This window comes from Phodopus roborovskii, unplaced genomic scaffold (assembly GCF_943737965.1).
Source record: "Phodopus roborovskii unplaced genomic scaffold, PHOROB, whole genome shotgun sequence".
NCBI classification, from domain to species: Eukaryota; Metazoa; Chordata; class Mammalia; order Rodentia; family Cricetidae; genus Phodopus; species Phodopus roborovskii.
In genome coordinates, this window is record NW_026125052.1 from 20,394,581 (window position 1) to 20,413,330 (window position 18,750).

An 18,750-nucleotide genomic window follows, 5' to 3' on the forward strand; every position below is an offset into this window, starting at 1 on the left:
CAGGCTCTACAGTGATGATGTCAGGATCTACCATGGTGATGTCAGGCTCTACAGTGACACCAGGATCTACAACGATAATGTCAGAATCTACAATGATGATGTCAGGATCTACAATGATGATGTCAGGCTCTACAGTGCTATCAGGATCTAGCCCTGACATTTGGCCTTGTGGCATGTAGGGTTTCTCCAAGTTACATTTCCATTGCCTACTGACAATTCCAGATCCACAGAAGAAAATAACTTCTCTTTCTCTGTACTCACGAGCCCATTGTATTGTTTATTTATGCGTGTTATGTGTTCATGTGCATTTGCGTGTGTGTCCATTTAGAGGCCAGAGGCTGGTGCTGGGTAAAGGCTCTCAATGCTTCTTCACCCAACTTCTTGAGATAGGGTCTCTCACTGAACCTGGAGCTTACTGATTTGGCTAGCCTGGTTGGTCAGTGAGCTCTAGGGATCCCCCAGGCTCTGCCTTCTCAGTGCTGTGACGACAGACACTCATTGCTGTACTTGGCTTTTTATGTGGGTATTGAAGAGCCAAACCTCTAATGCTTGTGTGGCAAGCACTTTATCAACTGGGCCATCTCCCCAGCTCTCCATATACTGATTTTCAAAAGAGCTTTTAATTGGACTTTGCTTGAGACATGCACCAGTGTGGCATCATGATTGGCCTAACCTATGACAGAGGCTCAGCCTTGGGATCAGAGATCTGATGTTATTATGAATGAGAGCAACATAGCAATGATGCAGCGAAGGTACCTGTGCTTTTGTTCAAGGGAAAGATAGGGAAGACAAAACACCATGTTCATACTCAATGCTAAGTCACGGGAAACACTTTTTATATTCAAGGATATCCGCTTTGGAGTACCGGTAGAGTTGAGGTGCATGGCCTGTCCCCCTCTACTGGGAATGGAAATTTGATGAGAAGTTAGAAGAGTGATGATCAACATGCATGTTTCCAAATCTACAGTGAAGGTGTGACTATCCTGACCACCCTGCATAGCTGTGCTGTTCAGAGTCATCGCTCTGTAAGGCTATGGCTCCACCTTCATGAAGACCTTGCTCCAAGGCCCAGAAGGTCCTGAATTGTCAGACCTAGGCAGCTGCAATAGTGCTACCTTTTCCCACCCCAGTGGGGTGGGTTCCCTAAAACATGATATGCAGACATGAAAAAGGACTGAAGAACATACAGGAGAATTGGCATGAAGAGTACTCTATTCTTGACAGCACATACAAGGTTCCTGTATGTGTGTGTACATTTGATCTGTTGACAGGACTTTGTGCCCCTAGAGCTGAGGTGTGGCAGATGCTAACAGTGCTCTGACCCCATTTCTTTGCTGCATAACTCACAGACTTCCTATTGCCAGCTCCTCCATTCCCTTGTCTGAAGGTGTTCTCTGGCTACTGCTGGATAGGACAGACCAGAAGTGCCACAGTGTTATTCTCCTGAGCTGTCCTTAGCCAATGGTCAGCAGGGATGAGGAACTATTCCATATCCCCACCTTCCAATGGGGTTTCGCTCTTGTGTATTCTGTGTTAGCTCTCAGGCTTACCTAATGAGGTTGGGTTTGAATTATCAACAGTAGAGGCCAGCTGGGTAACACACCCTTTATTGTTTACTTTCTCATATCTTCACACCATAAGCTATTTGTACTTGAACACTTATTTCAGAGTTAACCTCTCTGAGTTTAACCAAGACAGGTTTGCTCAGATAAACTCTCAGAGTCCATCCTTTGAACACAGAGATGTTAATTGTTGGGATGTGCAATGATCCCCATAGGAGCCTGTATTTAGGTAATTGGTCCCCAGCTGATAATGCTGTTTTGGGAGCTGTGGAAGCATCTGGACACAGGACTTCCCTAGCAAACACAGGGTGTTCATGTCCTTAAGAACCAGTTAGGCTTGGCTGACCTAGACTGGGCTCAGCAGTTAAAAGTACTCACTTTTGCTGGGTGGTGGTGGCACACACCTTTAATCCCAGCACTCAGGAGGCAGAGGCAAGTGAATATTTGAGTTTAAGGCAAAGCAAGTTCCAGAACAGGCAAGGCTAACAGGGAATGCTTGTCTTGAAAAACAGAACAAACTAACTAAAAGAGTGCTCACTTCTTTTGCAGAAGATCCAAGTTCAATTTCTAGCACCAATGTTAGGGAGCTCACAGCCATCTATAACTCCAGCTTGTGGGGGGGGTGTTTTCCACATCTCTGACTCCCAAGGGCACCCGCACTCATCTGAACATACCCACACACAACTATGCTCATGTATGCGTAATTATAAATCACAAAATTAAAGCCTTAAAATAGACCGGGTAGGTGCACTACCTGAACTCTTATTTCTGACCTAATGACTCTGAAGAGAAAAATGTGTGTGCATGCCTAAAGCATGAAGGGAATAATCAGAACTCAGGAACACTGCTTCAAAACCACACATGGGCTTCTAGCAGGGTTTCATGTGAAGATTCTCCACGACTGATTCATGACACGTGAGCCTCACTATTGATTCACTGTTTATTCCAGCACTGGGATTGAGTGAAGAGCCTAACGTGAGATGCACAAGCTACCATTCCACTGGTCCAGCCTTGAGACTTACTTCCTAAACTTAACCCAGACCATCGCCCAGCCTGCTGATCACGTGCTGAAATGGCAGTGTGATGGAAACCCCTGCTGCTCATTGCTGTGCCTGCTGTCCATCTGAGAGAGAGAGAGAGAAAAAAAAGACTTCTCATTGTTTCCAAAGATGTTGCTTTCACTGCAGTTTCACAGGTTGTTTTTGGACAAGGTTTTCTGTTTATATGCTGCCTACCGGTGTCCTTTTTATATCCTGGGCTTATATGTTTAGGGGACCATAGGCAAGCTCCATACTACTATTTTCTGCACCTCCACTGTTTTGAATGCTTTGAAATTGACCACACACAGACACACACAGATACACACAGACACACACACACACACACAGGGATGGGGTGGGGGGAGCTGGGAGAATGTATCTAGATTTAATTCAGCCAGTGCTATTAAAAACAATCACACTGTTTGACCCATCCCTATAATAGAACCTTCACAATAGTTGTGTTTCCCCAGCTCCATCTTTGGGAATTGCCTTTGGGCCATTTCTGAAGCAGTGTGTTTCTGGAGGTTCTCTTGGGAATGATTCTGGGTTCTGCAGAGTCAGAGCGCCATTATCTGTAGGAGCACAGGAAGGAATTTTACTGTAATTTTGCTACAGTGAAACATTTGCCTGGAGGCCAAACTCGAAAATAGCAGCTGGAAGGACATTTGGAAAGGGCGGAGGGGGCGCAAGAGAGGTGGCGAGGGAGAGCAGCTCACATTTGGAAGAGAACACTCACTACATGGCAGAACGAGACAGGGCTGGCACGGCCTACCCTTGACACTATCCCAAATTCAATTCTCTGTGGACTTGGCTCTCACAGCCAGTGATTTCAGTGCTGTGAGTGGCGGCCAGGGTCAGCACCGCTCTCAGTGGTGAACAGTGTGCACGGAGCGAGGCTCTTGGATGCTGACCAGCAGCATGGGACCTCCTCAGCAACCACTGCCTCTCCAGCCACAAGTCCCCTCCAAATGCACACCGGCTCCCTGAGTCACTGGGCCCTGAATGACTAATCTCAGGCCCCTGTAGACGGGAGAGGAGATATTCCACCTTTACCAGTAAGTGTCCTTACAACAAAGGACACAGATACTAGAAGGGCTGGGTACAAGCATAAGAGAAACAAACAAAACAATATCACCCAAGAAGGAAAATGTCTACAGAATCAAGATCTGGAGGACTGTGGTAGCTGGTGTCCAAAGATGGCCCCAGTGGCCAGGGATTAGCAACTAATCCCTTGTAAAATTATTCCTTTTGAGTCTGTTGTCTTTTGATTTACTCTTGACTAATAGAATATAGTTAAAATGGCACTAGATCCTGAGGACAGGTAATAAGAAATCTTACAGTCTCTGTCTGAGATTCCTAGATACAATCTCAGGCTCGGGGGACACTACAGTTTAAAGCCAGATACCAGATTGTTAACAATCCAAGCAACATGGAGAGGCCAATGTGAGAGCTATAGTTGACAGCCCACATGTGTGTGCTATTGGCAGCCAGCATCAGCTGTCCTTTCAGATGGGACAAGTCCCAGCTGCCATTTGCCTACAATCATGAGATATCCCAAGAAAACTGCCTGAATTAACAACATCCAAAATCTGCTGGACAGTGGTGGCACACACCTTTAATCCTAGCACCTGGGAGGCAGAGGCAGGTGGGTCTCTGTGAATTTGAGGCCAGCTTGGTCTACAGAGTGAGTTCCAGGACAGCAAGAGCTATATAGAGAAATCCTCTAGGGGGGATCAAGGGTTGGGAAGCATCCAGAACCAGGAGAGATGAAAATAAATTATTTCAATCCACTAAGTAACTGAAACAGAGACTATATACTCATATAATACAGATACATAATACATTCCTAAAAGCAGATGCATCTCTTGATGACGTTAGCTGGGTAAGGTTTTGTTTACCTGCCTGTTTGCTCACTCAGCACATGTCTATAGACTGTACTCAACTCAGGCCTTGTGCTAGACTCGGAGTACAATTGTAGACACACTAATTACAGTCCTTGAAACTTAAAGTCTAGTGACAGAAGATGACCATAAATAAACACATAAGTAATTGCATTCTTATAAATTATGTTGTCTTATAAATGAAAGGAAGGAGAAGGGAGAGGAAGGTAGGGAGGGGAAGAAGATGAGGTAGAGGAGGGGAAGAAGAGGAGGATGAGGAGGAGGTGTCCTGTAGGAATAAGAGAGTGACAGAGCCTACCTAGCCTGAGTAATCTGTAACTGTCCCACTGAGGAGGTGATTTCTAAATAGTTATCTGAAATATGACACTAGGCTGCTGTGGTAGGGGTAGAGGGTGCAGAGAACTTTCTAAAATCAGGGAACAATAGAGATGCTAAAGTGAGTAAGAGCTTGGGATGCAAGCAGGCCTGAGAGCCACTGTGGTTGGGCTATGGGGATCTAAGGGAGGGGCAGAAGAAGAGCCAGCTCGTTGGCCCCAGTGAGAGGTTTGGAATTTCTCCTACATGCAAAGGGAAACTACTAAAAGCTTTTAAATGGAGGAGTGACACAATCCAATTTACATTTTAAAAAGGTCACTTGGGCTGCCTGGTGGATGAAGATTGCAAAGGGCCAAGAGGGGGAATCTGAGAAGCCGTCATCCAGGCTCAGTGATGGAGGTCTCCCCCACTCCAGCTGCAGCCCTCAGAGGTCCACAGGCACCTGCTTCCTGCTGTGTCATTGGGACCATTGCTTCGCAAATAGACCCAGCAGCATTTGTTCTAAGGCAGGGAGTCTACGGAGTGTACTTCTGATTGATGGCAAATGCCACGGGCCCATAAATTCACACCTGGAGAATCTCTAAATTGTTTCTGCGATGCCATGCTACCCTTGTTCCAGCTTGATAGATGAGCAATGCTTACACTGAAGCAAGCCTGGTGAGACTATGTGTCAGGAGGGCTCAGCTAGCCCACTCCTTCACTGTCCCACTCCAAGGCTGTCTTAGCTGTCACAGGCTACTGTGTACAGTCTATACAGTAGTGGGTGAGGGGCTGCAGGCCCAGCCCTAGCCTCACTCCTACCCTACCCCCACCCCAGTTCTGAGCCAGCAGCAAACCATGCACACTGGGACACGTGACATCTGAAGTGCCAATCCATCTGGGTGACCAGATTTACTGCCTTGATGAAGCTGTCTTTCCTGACCAAGTTGGCTATTGTCATCAGCAGATACCAGGTCGTGGTGCTGTTGTTAAATTAGTTGTGAATAAAAGGGAACCTGAGTAACTCAAGCCTGCAGGCCCAATAGGTGAGAGAAAAACCTGTCAATAATAATTATTCCCTGGGATTGTCATTACAAAGGTATTTAGCACGGCATGTCTCCTTCCCTCTGACTTGCTCAGTATTAATAGATTGTGTTTTCATAGACCTGCCAGGCACATTTCTGACCAAATTCTCTGTGCTTACAGAGCCAGGGAAATGAGGCAGGCACTGAACTGAGCATGTCAGAACATAGAACCCACCCATGTGCTCAACTTCACCTTAAATCTATTTCCTCAAGTCTTCTGCCTCCCACCACCCAGCCTCTAGCAACTGCGCATCTGGAATTCAGCCTTGATGGTCCTTCCCTTTCCTGCTTTCCCACCTCCACTCACTGGCTAGCTCTCCATCCCATCCACTCTTCTCTCTCTGCCCACTGCTGCCCTAGTTAGGATGTCTGCAGTAATAAGCCTCTGGGTCTCTCAGGCAAATGGGCCATATCCCCTGCCTTCTTTTTACTATCTATTTATCTGTTTACTAAGTGTGTGTGTGTGTGTGTGTGTGTGTGTGTCCAGAAGACACCCTAAGGTATTATTCCTTAGGTGTTGTCCACTTTCTGTTTTTGAGATTGGGGGGGGGGTCTCTCAGTGGTCTAGACCTGACTGATTAGACCAGATGATTAGCCATTGAGTCCCAGGGATTCGTTTGTCTTTGCCTCCCCAACTCTAGGATCATAAGCAGGGTCACCATGCAGACTTTTCTTAAAGTGCAACTTCTGGGGATGAACTCTCAAGGTAAGAACTTCACCGAATGAACTGCCTTCCAAGCTCTACTTCTTTTTAGACAGGAGCTCACTAAGTTGTCCAGGCTAGTCTTGAACTTGTGATCCTCCTGCCTCAGCATCTTAAGTTGATGGGATTATAGGTCTACACCACAAATTGTCTTCCAGTCATGCTCTGAACTCTTTAGACTCATCCCTTCCTGCCCTCACTTGTCGCCTATGCATCAGCGGTATTTGTTGGTTATAGCCGCCCCCCTCCCGCCCCCAAGAAAGCTTTCTCTCAACTCTGGCTTTCTCATGCATCATGACACCTGCAAACTATGACCCAAGGGCCTGTTGCCTCTGTAGGGATCACAGCACGCCCTGTTACTTATGTATTGGTTGTGGCTGCTCTTGTATTACAACAGGAGGGATAAGAACAAGAAAGAACATCGTGTGGCCCACAAAACCCTAAATATTTACTATCTGTCCCTTTATGGGGAAACTTCGTCACACCATCTTACACCATTTCTTCTATTTGGAACTTACTTTTATATTAGCCCCTTCCCTTCCTTTCCCTAATTGACTCCTACTTTCCTACAAAACTTCCTCCAAGAAGCCCTTCTTTGCTTGTAACCCAGCTCAATTTTTGTCCCTGCGTCAGAAGACTGAAAACTCCCTAAGGACAGAGGCTGATTCTGTCCCATAGGCTTCTTCTCCTTTTAGTTGACTCGGGGCAACAAAGCCTCATGTACCATTTGCCTAAACATTTAAACATTGTCAATCAAGTGAGCAGTCAGTCAAATAAGAGCACCTTTGTACTCTTGCCCTGACAAGTATCCCTGCATATGTGGTTTTAAAAATATGTACAAAGCTATGATTTTATATGACTAAAAGGTGGCAAAATATTGAAGACAATTTGATTATTGTTGTGAATGTTTGGGTGTGTTGCATTAACAGAGGATGAGTGTAGATGAATAATGGAAGTGACACAAAATTGATGAGCTGTTGTATGTGTTTACTTTACACAATTTGTTTTTCTAGTCTTCATATTGACAGATCTGTAATTACATTATTAGAATCTACATTTTCACATAATGTATGTTTAATTGCTAGTAATAAAGTATCAGAAGTAAAATTTATTGCATGAGAATTACAAGAAATGTGGATACATTTTCACCAACAAAGTAACAAATTCACAGAACAGATTTGATCCATGGGCTACAGTACCTGTAACAGACTTCAGGAAGAGGGGCCAATGCTCATAGGGAAGAATGCAACACTGGAAAACATTTAGAAGGTGAGGTGAGATTGCCAGAAACTGATACCTGCCAAGGGAATGGATACTCTAGTCTGTGAGCCTTACTTACCCTAGCATACCAGTGGACGCCTGAGAGACTATACCCGGAGATTCCAAAGCATCTCCCAGCCTTTCTTCCCCTCACCTGCGATGTCAGGCCTCTTGATCTTGGCTTCCCTGGTTTCTCCCCTTTGACTGTATTTATCTTATTATAGGTATTCAGAACTTTCTGTTTATCTCTGCTTCTCCAGCCTAGGAATGTATCATAATTACTCAGAGAGTCTATTCACACACACATATGGATACAAATACACACACACACACACACACACACACACACACACACACACACACCACTATGCCTGGCTTAGGCATGAACATATACATACATACATACATACATACATACATACATACATACATGTCCCTTCCTAAGCCAGTGGTATACAGTATACACATACATAACACACACACACACACACACACACAGTGGTATATACTATATACCTGTAGTTCCAATACTTAGGGGGACAAAGCAAGAGGACAGACAGTTTTAAGGGCATCCTGACTGTGTGAGGGTGGCCATAACAAAATAATTCAATCTGGATCATTTAAATACTAGAAGTTTATATTCTCAATTTGGTAGACATCAGAATTCTAACAACAAGGTACTGTCAGAGCTGGTTTCTGGGGTGGTCTCCCTCCTTAGTTTGCAAATACCTTCTTTCTCTTGGTGTGGCCTTTTCTCTGTGTGTATGGCAGTGTGACTGGGTAGAGACATGGATGGTATCTTCTCTTAAAAGGACATCAATCCTGAAAAATTAGGATTTTACTTGTTTTTGTTTTTGTTGTTGTTTTGTTTTTATTCAGGAGAAGGTTTCTGTGTGTAGCCCTGGCTGTACTGGAACTCTCTTGGTAGATTAGGCTGGCCTCGAACTCAGAGACCCATCTGTGTACCACCACTGCTTGGCAGGATCTTTTAAAGACTATATTTACCTTTAATTACTTCTATTTATGGGTGAAGTCTTGTTATGTAGTCTGGCTGGCACTGATCTCTAGAACCTCCTGCCTCAGTTCCCCCAGTGCTGGGATTATAGGTGGGTGCCATCACCCTCAGCCAATTACCGATTTTTAAAAGGTTGGAGCTTCAACAAGAATTTGGGGGGAAACAAAATCATCCCATAGCACCAGTGTTTGGGGTTTACTTTTTTCAGGCTTTGCTCTGTTCTTCTGCAGTGGCCCAGAAATTTCTTTTGCTCAGCACACTTGAGCAAGCACTAGTAGGCACCTTTGGTATCATGGTTTTGGTCTAACTATGGAGGCTCTGTCCTTCCTAAAGGACACTCTGGTTAATAACTCCCCATGTCCACGCTTGGTCAAGCTCTCCTTTGACCATCTGCCCTGTCAGACAGGGAGAACTGGACACCCTGTGCCTTTTAGGAACATCAGGAGGAGGGTGATTTTCAGATTTCTACTTGGCTAGCAGATGGACCATTCTGTGGTAGGAGGAGGAGCAGCAGATATTTGGTGAAGACGATGGATTTGGCTTTGGTGTGCTGGCTTTTAGGTGTCTGTGAGGTATTCACTTGTTAGTAATGTGTACAGCTAGAATTGGAAATGTTATTATTATTATTATTATTATTATTATTATTATATTTGTTAATTCTTGTTAACTTGTGGGAAGCACCCCAGGAGAGGAATTGCCTCCATCAGATTGGCCTATGTCTTAGTTAGAGTTTGTATTGCTGAAGAGACACCATGACCATAGCAACTCTTACAAATGAAAACATTTAAGTGAGGGGGCTCACTTAAGTTTCAGAGGTTCAGTCCATTATCATCACGGCAGGGAGCATGGCAATGTGCAGGCAGACATGGTGCTGGAGTAATAGCTAAGAGTCCTACACCTTGCGGGCAACAGGAAGTCAATTGTGATACTGGACAGTATCCTGAGCATAGGAAACCTCAAAGACCCCCCCCCACCAGTGACACACTTCCTCCAACAAGGCCATACCCACTCTAACAAAGTCACACCTCCTAATAGTGTTAATCTCACTCCCTATGAAATTATAGGGGTCAATTACATTCAAACTACCACAGCCTGTGAGCATGTCTGTGGGGCATCTTTTTGATGGGTGAGTAATGTTAGAGGACCCAGCCACTATGGGTGGGGCCATCCCTGGGCAGGTGCTCCTGGGTTCTATAAGAAAGCAAGCTGAGGAAGTTATGGAGAACAAGCCAGTAAGCAGCATCCCTCCATGGCCTCGGCTTCCATTCCTGTTTCTAGGGTCATGTCTGGGCTTCCCTCCATGGTGGATTGTAATTTGTAAGCTGAAATATCACCCTTCCTCCCGAAAGTTGTTCTTGGTCATGGTGCTTTAGCACAATAACAAAAAAGCAATTAATAGTTTATTATTATTATTGCATGTCTGTGTATATGGTGCTGAAGATTGAGCCCTACCTCGTGTATACTAAGCAAATACTTTCCCACGAAGCTGTACTCCAGTCTAGAAATAGACTTTAGTCTTCACCAACGAAGAGTTGGAAATAAAATGCATGGGAGGGAATGAGTAGGAAGAAAAGGTCAGAGTGAAAACGCAGAGAATTCTAGCATGGTGGCACGAGTCTGTAATCCCAGTACCAGGGAGACTGGAGCAGGAGGAGCTTCAGATCAGGATCAACCTTGATGACATAATGAGTTTGAGCCCAGCCTGGACTAAACAGAAAGACCCTGTCTCAAGAAAGATGGGGAGAGAAAGGGGAAAAGAAAGAGTTTCCAGTGAACAAGACTGGACCGACGAAGGGTCCTTTTAACTATCTGTAAACTAACAGGCACTGTCTACCTCCAGAATAGCCTAACCTACTCTTTCCATCTCCATCCTTGTGCAAGCTGCCATCACCTCTCACTAGAATTACAATCATAACCTCTTTATATAATCCATCTTCCACATAGCACCCAGGGTAACAGTTTAAATTACAGAAATGATAATACAGCCCTTCTGCTTAGAACTCTTAAATGCGCTTCTCTCACATTAACACCAACTGACCTTCAAGTGTCTACATGATGAGGTATCTGGTCCCTCTCCGGTCTCCCTTGCTTTCTCCCCAGTCTGCTATATTTGGGTTATTCCGTTCTTGAGCACATCAAGCTTTGTTCTCTTTCTGCTTGTTACCTCTCCCTGGGTAATGAAGTTCCTCCGTTTTTTTCCCAGCTGGCTTCACCGCGTGTCTGGGTCTCATGCCTCCCTCTTAGCCTTGCCTTAGCAGCCGCGCTAACTCATGTAGTCTCTGCCAGCCCCTCCTGGTTTATTCCCACATTGTCACTCACCACCTCCTTTCAACCCTGGCTTTGTGACACAGGGCCAGCACCTACAATGGTACCTTGCACGCAGTGGGAACCAAATACATGTTTCTAAATAAATTAGTGAAAGAAGGAACCCTGAAATCTAGGACCATTGTGACTCACAAACTTCTCTGTAACTTTCCCCAGTCACATTGCCACATATCTCTTGAGCTCCTGACATATGATTCATGATGATGTAAGCATAGACAATAAATTTAACTTAAACGTTCTGGAGGGACAAAGAGGAAGACAGTTAATATATGATTTTATTTTAATGAAACTTTCAGAAGAAAATCTGTTGTAAGAAATTGCCAACTGCAATCTCCCAAATTTGAGCTCCCCCCCACCCCACCCCGGGCTTGGGATCCAAACCCTTGGACCTTTGGTGACTGACAAGTCCCAAAGGCAAAGGATTTATTAAACCCTCAGACAACCACCCTCACCCACCTTTCTCCTCCTAGCTTGTGAACTATAGGAGCAGTGAGTATTTCATTGTTTCAAGACTTCTCATCCATCAAGAAATAGTATCGATAAGTTCATGCCCTGAAGAATTCTCCAGCATTTCAGAATCTATATTATGAAACACTTTTTAAAAAGTGGGTTATAGGCCCTTCTCTGCACTCTGTGTAACTCTAATAGATTGTGTAATGCCTCATGAAGGGCCTGGATGCTCACCACCCACATTTCCAGTCTAAAACTAGGTTATGAGGAAAATGAAAACTCTGCAAAAAAAAAAAAAAAATTTTTTTTCCTTCTTATAAAGCCCTCAGCTCTGGAAGGTGAATCTACATTGTATAGAGAGGTAAGAACCCACATCTGCTCTGGCAGGGGAATCTACATTGTGTGGAGAGGTAAGAACCCACATGATTATTCAGTTAGTAACCAAATAGCAAGAGACACTCCCTTGGAAATGTGGGAATTCTCATTTCCACACCAAAGCCCAGAGAAGTCATCCATGATGTGATGTCAATAGGCCAAAGCCCTAAAAGGTGTTTTCCTTAATTACCTAGCGCATGCCCTACTTCCCCCTGAACAAAGCCAGCCTGCTGCACCTGGAGTTCTGGGAATTATAGGGTAGGGGAGGGGTGAATGGAACAGGGAGGCTTTATCTAGTCCAAGTCTGTCTAGATTGGGAACGTTCCCAAGTAAAAATAATTGAATACCAAATCATTTTCCCACAATGCTGGCAGGGTTTTCCATGAACCACTAAAATCACACTATCCTGTAAAAGTCCGTGAAGACATTCTTAAAACCCCACTTTCTCCAACTCTGGGGAATTATCTCTACTCCTAAAGGTTAGCTTGGGAACATAGCCTTATCTTCAAACTACAACACCAAGGCCCCCAAACCCCATCCTGAAAATCTGGACCCTGTGCTCCATTCTAGTTCAGCCCAGGAAGCTGACAAGACAGCTGTGAAAATAGAGTGAAACATTCTCTCTCATTCCAGTCAACTGACACTGTTTGCACATTTTCAAAAGAGGCCAGGAGGTTGACTCTTTTTTGTTTTCTCCCCATTTTGCTCCATTTATGGGGCAACACACAACTAAAGAGCCATTCTTACTTTGCAAGCTGAATGTGCCCACTCATTAGTGCACACACAGCTCATGTACATGTGTGCCTGTACAAGGCACTTCCAATTTCACATTATACATACGTTGCTATTCTTTTTAATTTTACTAAAATTTTTGTATGATAGATTTTGACCCCACATTCTTTCCCTTCTCTTACTCCTCCCACATTCCCCCATCTCCTTACCCACCCAAATTTATAGTTTCTCTCTCTCTCTCTCTCTCTCTCTCTCTCTCTCTCTCTCTCTCTCTCTCTCTCTCTCTCAAACAACAACACAAAGCCACCAACAACAGTAAAAGTACACTCAGAAGTATGGAGTTCATTTTGTGTTGGTCATCTACTCCTGCTCTTAGGGCCTGCCCTAGAGTATGGTTGATATATGCAGTGATGCTCCATTGAATAAAACAAATTTCTCCTTTCCCACAAGGCAAACATCATGCATATTTTAAAGAAGCCGGAAAAGTGATGAGACTGGTCCAGTGACCCTCAGATATATTCAACACTCAGCTTTAACAACTACCAACACAAATCCCTTCTGTTTCAGTGTTCTTACCATAAAACTCAAAACCTTGCTGTGTGAATGTACTGACATGTAGCTTTTATTATGTGTTATAGGTTCTTTGAGGTTTTTGGTCAGAAGAGTTAAACTTCACAAATTCTATTTGGCCATAGCCCCATCCAAAATATTAAAAACAAAAACAACTGCATTATACAAAGTTAGAAGCAGTTTTTAATCACCTCGAAGTTAAAGGCATTGCCAAGGAGACTGCCAGATTTTCTGTAATGAACACACACACACACACACACACACACACACACACACACCAACTGTGAAACTGTTATCTTTATATGCAAACAGGTATTTCTAAATGAATGGTGAATTAGTCAGCTTGAACTGTCATAACAAAATGCCATGGACTAGATGGTTTAGAAAAGAGAAATTCAGGTTTTCATAGTCTAGAGGCTGGGAAGCCGAGGCCAGGGACAAAGCCCAGCTGAGCAGAAGTGAGGGCTCTCTTCTTGGCTGGTGGACACTCAACTTCTCATGGTGCCAACACACGGCGTGGAGAGCGCATTTCCTGATATATTCTATCTCTCTTTCCTCTTATTCCTCCTCCTCCATGACAGGGACCACACTCAGGATCTCCTGCATGCCAGGCCCACACTCTATCACTGACAGCTTTTCCTATAGAATCACTAACCCCACCATGAATGCCCCTTCCTCACAACTCATCCAGACTTCATTGCCTGCCCAAACCCTCACTTGGGATTCCATCACACTGGGAGTGAGGTTGTAAGGGACACAGTTAAGTCCATAACTTTCTTTTTCACTTACAACATCTTTTTTTCTCATAAATTATAATTAGCAGGCATTACTTGCTTGCCAACTGCACCTTTTTTTTTACACTAGGCAAGTTCATAACGAACATTACAGATTTCATATTAGATCAGTTTTATTAAATACGCTTATGGCCTATGAAATAACTGTCTAATTATTACTGTCAGTATATTTCTTTGTACTGAGGTATACATTTTCCCTGAAATGAATAATATTGTGAGAATTCATAATGGGTAAGAAGATTCCTGGATCTGTCTCTGGGCCTGGAGGCCTGGAGGCAGAAGCATGGTGGGAGGGGTAGCTTTCACTCCTGGGAGACTAGCTCAGAGTTAACTATGAAAGCTTATCACTGTTAAGTATAAACATGAAGATCTTCTCAAGGTAACCTGGGTCTAAATTTTGCTTTTTTTTTTTTTTTTAACGTAAGTAATGTTTATTGACAGAAATCAGGAGTCTGACCAAAAGATCAGAGGGGGAAATATCCAGGCTGTAAGAATTTTTATGTGGGTTATTTATTTTCCTGCTCCCATCCTATGCCATGGTTCCTGTGGCTGTCCAGTCGTTGATGACTAAACTCTCTCATAAAGGTGACCCTAGTAGGGAAGTGACACACCATCCTTACAGGGCACTGCTAAGAACTCACCTTGGCATGAAAAGGGAGTCACTCCTCTCCAAGGTTGGAGATGAATGTCATTGAGGACTAAAAGTGGAAAAGCAGGTAATTCCATGAAGGGTGTTTGGGTTGCCAACACCCTGAGACATGACTTAAACATGATCTGAGGGCTTGGAATGTAGCTCAGTGCTACAACAACTGTCTGGCACTGAGGCTCTGGATTTGACTCTCAGCACTCTACCCCTAAATCTGTAAATGCTTCAATATTTTGGCAAAGCTTTGAAAGAGATACGGAAAACAGGATGCTCAGGTTGAAAGCTAGATGTGGTGGCACATGCTTGTAACATGCATACTCAGGAGGCTGAGGCAGGAGGATTGCAAAGGTGAGACTAACTTGAGCAATATGGCAAGGCCCTATTAAAAATGCTTACATTGAAGAGTAGCAGCAAATTAATGGGAATATATTAATGAGCCTGGGAATTCAGCAAGTTCTGAGTTCAAATCCTGATTCCAACATTCAGTGTGATTTTGGGCTAATTCCTAAGGCCCATCATCTGTTCTCAAATCTGTAAAATGGAAATAAAGTTATCTACCTTCACTACATAGCTATAGAAATAAATATGATAATATATGTAAATAGCTTGGCATAGTATGCAACATAGAGGAAAAAGCCAAATAAATGGTTGAATACGGTTATTAGCTTAGTGTAATTGACCTTCAACAGTTATAATTAACTATAACTTGTAAAAATCTTGGTAAAAGATTGCTTTACTCAATTATCTCAAAGCCAGGGAACACCTTCTTCAGGGCACAAAGGAAGATATTTAGAACCCTGCCTTGCATTAGTTAGTGTCTCTTTGGGGGTATTTCAAACAGTGCTAAGCAATTGTTTCATCTGTGTTCTTCTCAGCGCTTTATACTCCCGTTAGCTCATCTGCTTTGGTAGCTTTCTCACCAGCCGCTTAGGAAACCTGCCTTTTTCTAGTCTCACTTTGCAGAAAAGAGTGGGAATATCTCCACCAAGTCCATTTTGGAAATAAGCAATAAAAGATCCAGTCAGGCTCTGGGGGGGGGGGCGTGTAAATGCAAACTAACAGCATAAGTAAGGGGTCCCAATGTAACATCACTAAAAATAACAGTATACATCCCGTGGCATGGAAGTTGCCTGGTTGGCTCCCCTGACAGTCTCCATCCGTGTGAGAGGAGTTGGAATTGGCAGTTGCTCTGGGGTGTGGTGAATGAGAGGGCCCAGCCTAGATTGTTTTCTATTTTTCATTTTTTTCTTTTTCAGTGCTGGAGCTCGAGTCCATGTGTCATGCATGTTAAACAAGTTCTCTACCACTGCGGGGTACCCCAGTCTGCTCTCTGGCTCTCATTTCTGGTGAGGATGAACGTGAGACTCATCTGTTGGTTTCAAGGGGAGAGCCGGAGGCCGAAGATTAAGTGAGGAGATAGGAAATTCTCCAGTAAAACACTGTGGAGCGGTAATATGAAAATGACACTCTTGAGTCCTATTTCCCATCATCGAGGTGCTTGAGAACAGTGGCTCTGATTAAGACAGAGAAAAACTGTGCCGGAAAACCAGAAGGACGAGCCTTGTTTTGTGATCTCCTTGCTCCCTGTAAAATGTTCTGAGAATTGAGAGCTAAGAAATGGTGGTGGGAAAGTCTGCCTTTATGAATAGTATAAATCAGATGGCACTAATTGAATTCTAAAACAGGGGGGTGATTAGAAAATTATGGCGTAAAAAGCTTTGTCAGTGTGAAGCCTTGCCAGCTGTGCAGTTGTATCACAATGGAGCCTCTGCTAGAATTATGGTATCTCGGTGCTGGGAGTGTCCTGGTTAACAAGACTTGGTAGGAGACTGACACCATGGGAGCTAGGTGGGCCTGTCCAGGCTCTGTCACTCTAAGAGCTATTGTACAGGGTCCAGGGGTCTAACAGTCTCTTCTAAAGATGAATAAAAATTCTTCGCTGGGACGAGGAGATGACACAGAGGGTAAAGGTGCTTGCCACCAAGACCTGTGAGCTGAGTTCGATCCCTAAGACTCACATGGTGGAAGGAGAGAACCAACTCCCAAAAGTTGTCTTCTGACCTCCATACAGATGCCATGGTGCATGTGTATACTCCCCCTGCCCTCTGTACATAAATGAATGTAATAAAATGAGTGCTTAAAACAAAGGCAGGCATAAACTCATAACATTTACAGTTCTTATAAATCAAATATTTTCCAGAGCAAATTTGAACAGCAATGTGCGGAGTCCATGATATTTAAGTTGACATTGCTAATTTAATGAGATAGATGAGGTTGTTTTACTGAAATGCACAGCTTATTACAGTGAAAACACAGAACCGGTTGCCACAGGGAAGGTTTCGTCGTGCTTTGGTGGACTGTCACACCACCCTTTAACTTTTCTTTAGTGCATTACTGGATTACTGTCCCTAATAGAGTGGTAAAACATCTTTCACAAACTGCGGCTAACTCCGACGTTTCTCCTTCACCTGTGATAGCTGGAAAATGCTATACTATGCCAATTCCATCTAGAACACAAAGGAGACATGCAGCAGCACTCAAATATGGGCATCTTGTTCTTCAAGGAAACATCCCATGGTGACCCTTAGCTCCTGAGTCCTCAAAGTGGATTAGTGTAATCCAGAAACAGAATTTTAATTTCCATTATTAAATAACTATTTATGGCCGGTAGCTGCACTGTTAAATGCAGCCAAATAATTATTCCTGCATTTATATGTTAGCTTGTATGATTTTTAAAAGGATTATCTTGGAAATAAAATCACTAGCTGTGTGAGGCAGACCATGTATTTAACCTCTTCAACCTTCTATGCTTTTATCTGTAAATTGGGGACAGTGACATATAACATACTTAATCATATTTCACAAAGCCTGGACAGAAACATCATTCAACTCTAGTGTCATGACTGGGTGATGGGCTGGGGGAGGGTCTATCCCTTCTCACAGTTCACGTCAAGAATTCCCCAAGCTACCTGTTGGTGTATTTATTCTTCGAAACAATTGACACTTTCTCTATCTTATGTAAAATGCTACTAAAGTCATCCTTAGAGAACGCTGCTGATATTTCTACTAATAAGCAAGCTAAGTAAAAACAACAACAAAAACACCAAAAGCCAACAAACAAACAAACAAAAAACCCAGCCTCTTTATCATACAAATGTAGCTTGGGTTAAGTCATGGACACCCAGTCTCCTGCCTTCCCATTTGATTTGTTCCCTTTGCCCTAAAGAGCTGCCAGAGAGCTCCTCCACCAACTGTTATAAACCTATCAAACAGCCATGATGTTTAGTTTTATTTATCTAATCATGATGATATTTATTTATTTAATCATGCTCAGGTTCACACGTGTGTGACGCATGTCTTGGCATGCACGTGAAGATTAGAGGACAACCTCAGGCGTGAGTCCTCGACTTCCCCTGTGTTTGAGACAAGGTCTCTCTGTTCACTGCTGTGTGAGCCAGGCTAACTGGCTCCAGAGCTTCCAGAGATTCTCCTGTCTGTCTCTGTCCTCCCATCCCACCGTAGGAGCATGGGGATTACAGACATGCTCCTATGATCCGCTTTGTGTGGGTCCTGGGGATTCAAATTCAGCTCCTCAAGCTTGTGCTATAAATGCTTTGTCCATGGAAGCATTTTCCCAGACCTCGTTTTAATGTCTATAGAAGACAGGACTCAAGCACCAGCAGTGAGGACATGTGATGTCATACATACTATTGCCTCTGCCGTTACACCTGTAAGGGGCGTTCCTCATTCTCATTATCATTCACAATTCTCCAAACCTACTTGACCATTGTCTTATCCACAGAACCTTCTGTGATCCTCCCAAGCACAATTTATCTCTTTTGCCCCTGCCCCCACCCTGTCCCTTGAACATACTTCTGTCTTAGCTGCTATAATTTTTCACATTTATTCTTACGTGATATAATAGGCGGAATTGTGTTTCACCAAAAGAGATATATTGAAGCCCCAATTCCCAGTACCACAGAACGTGACCTTATAAG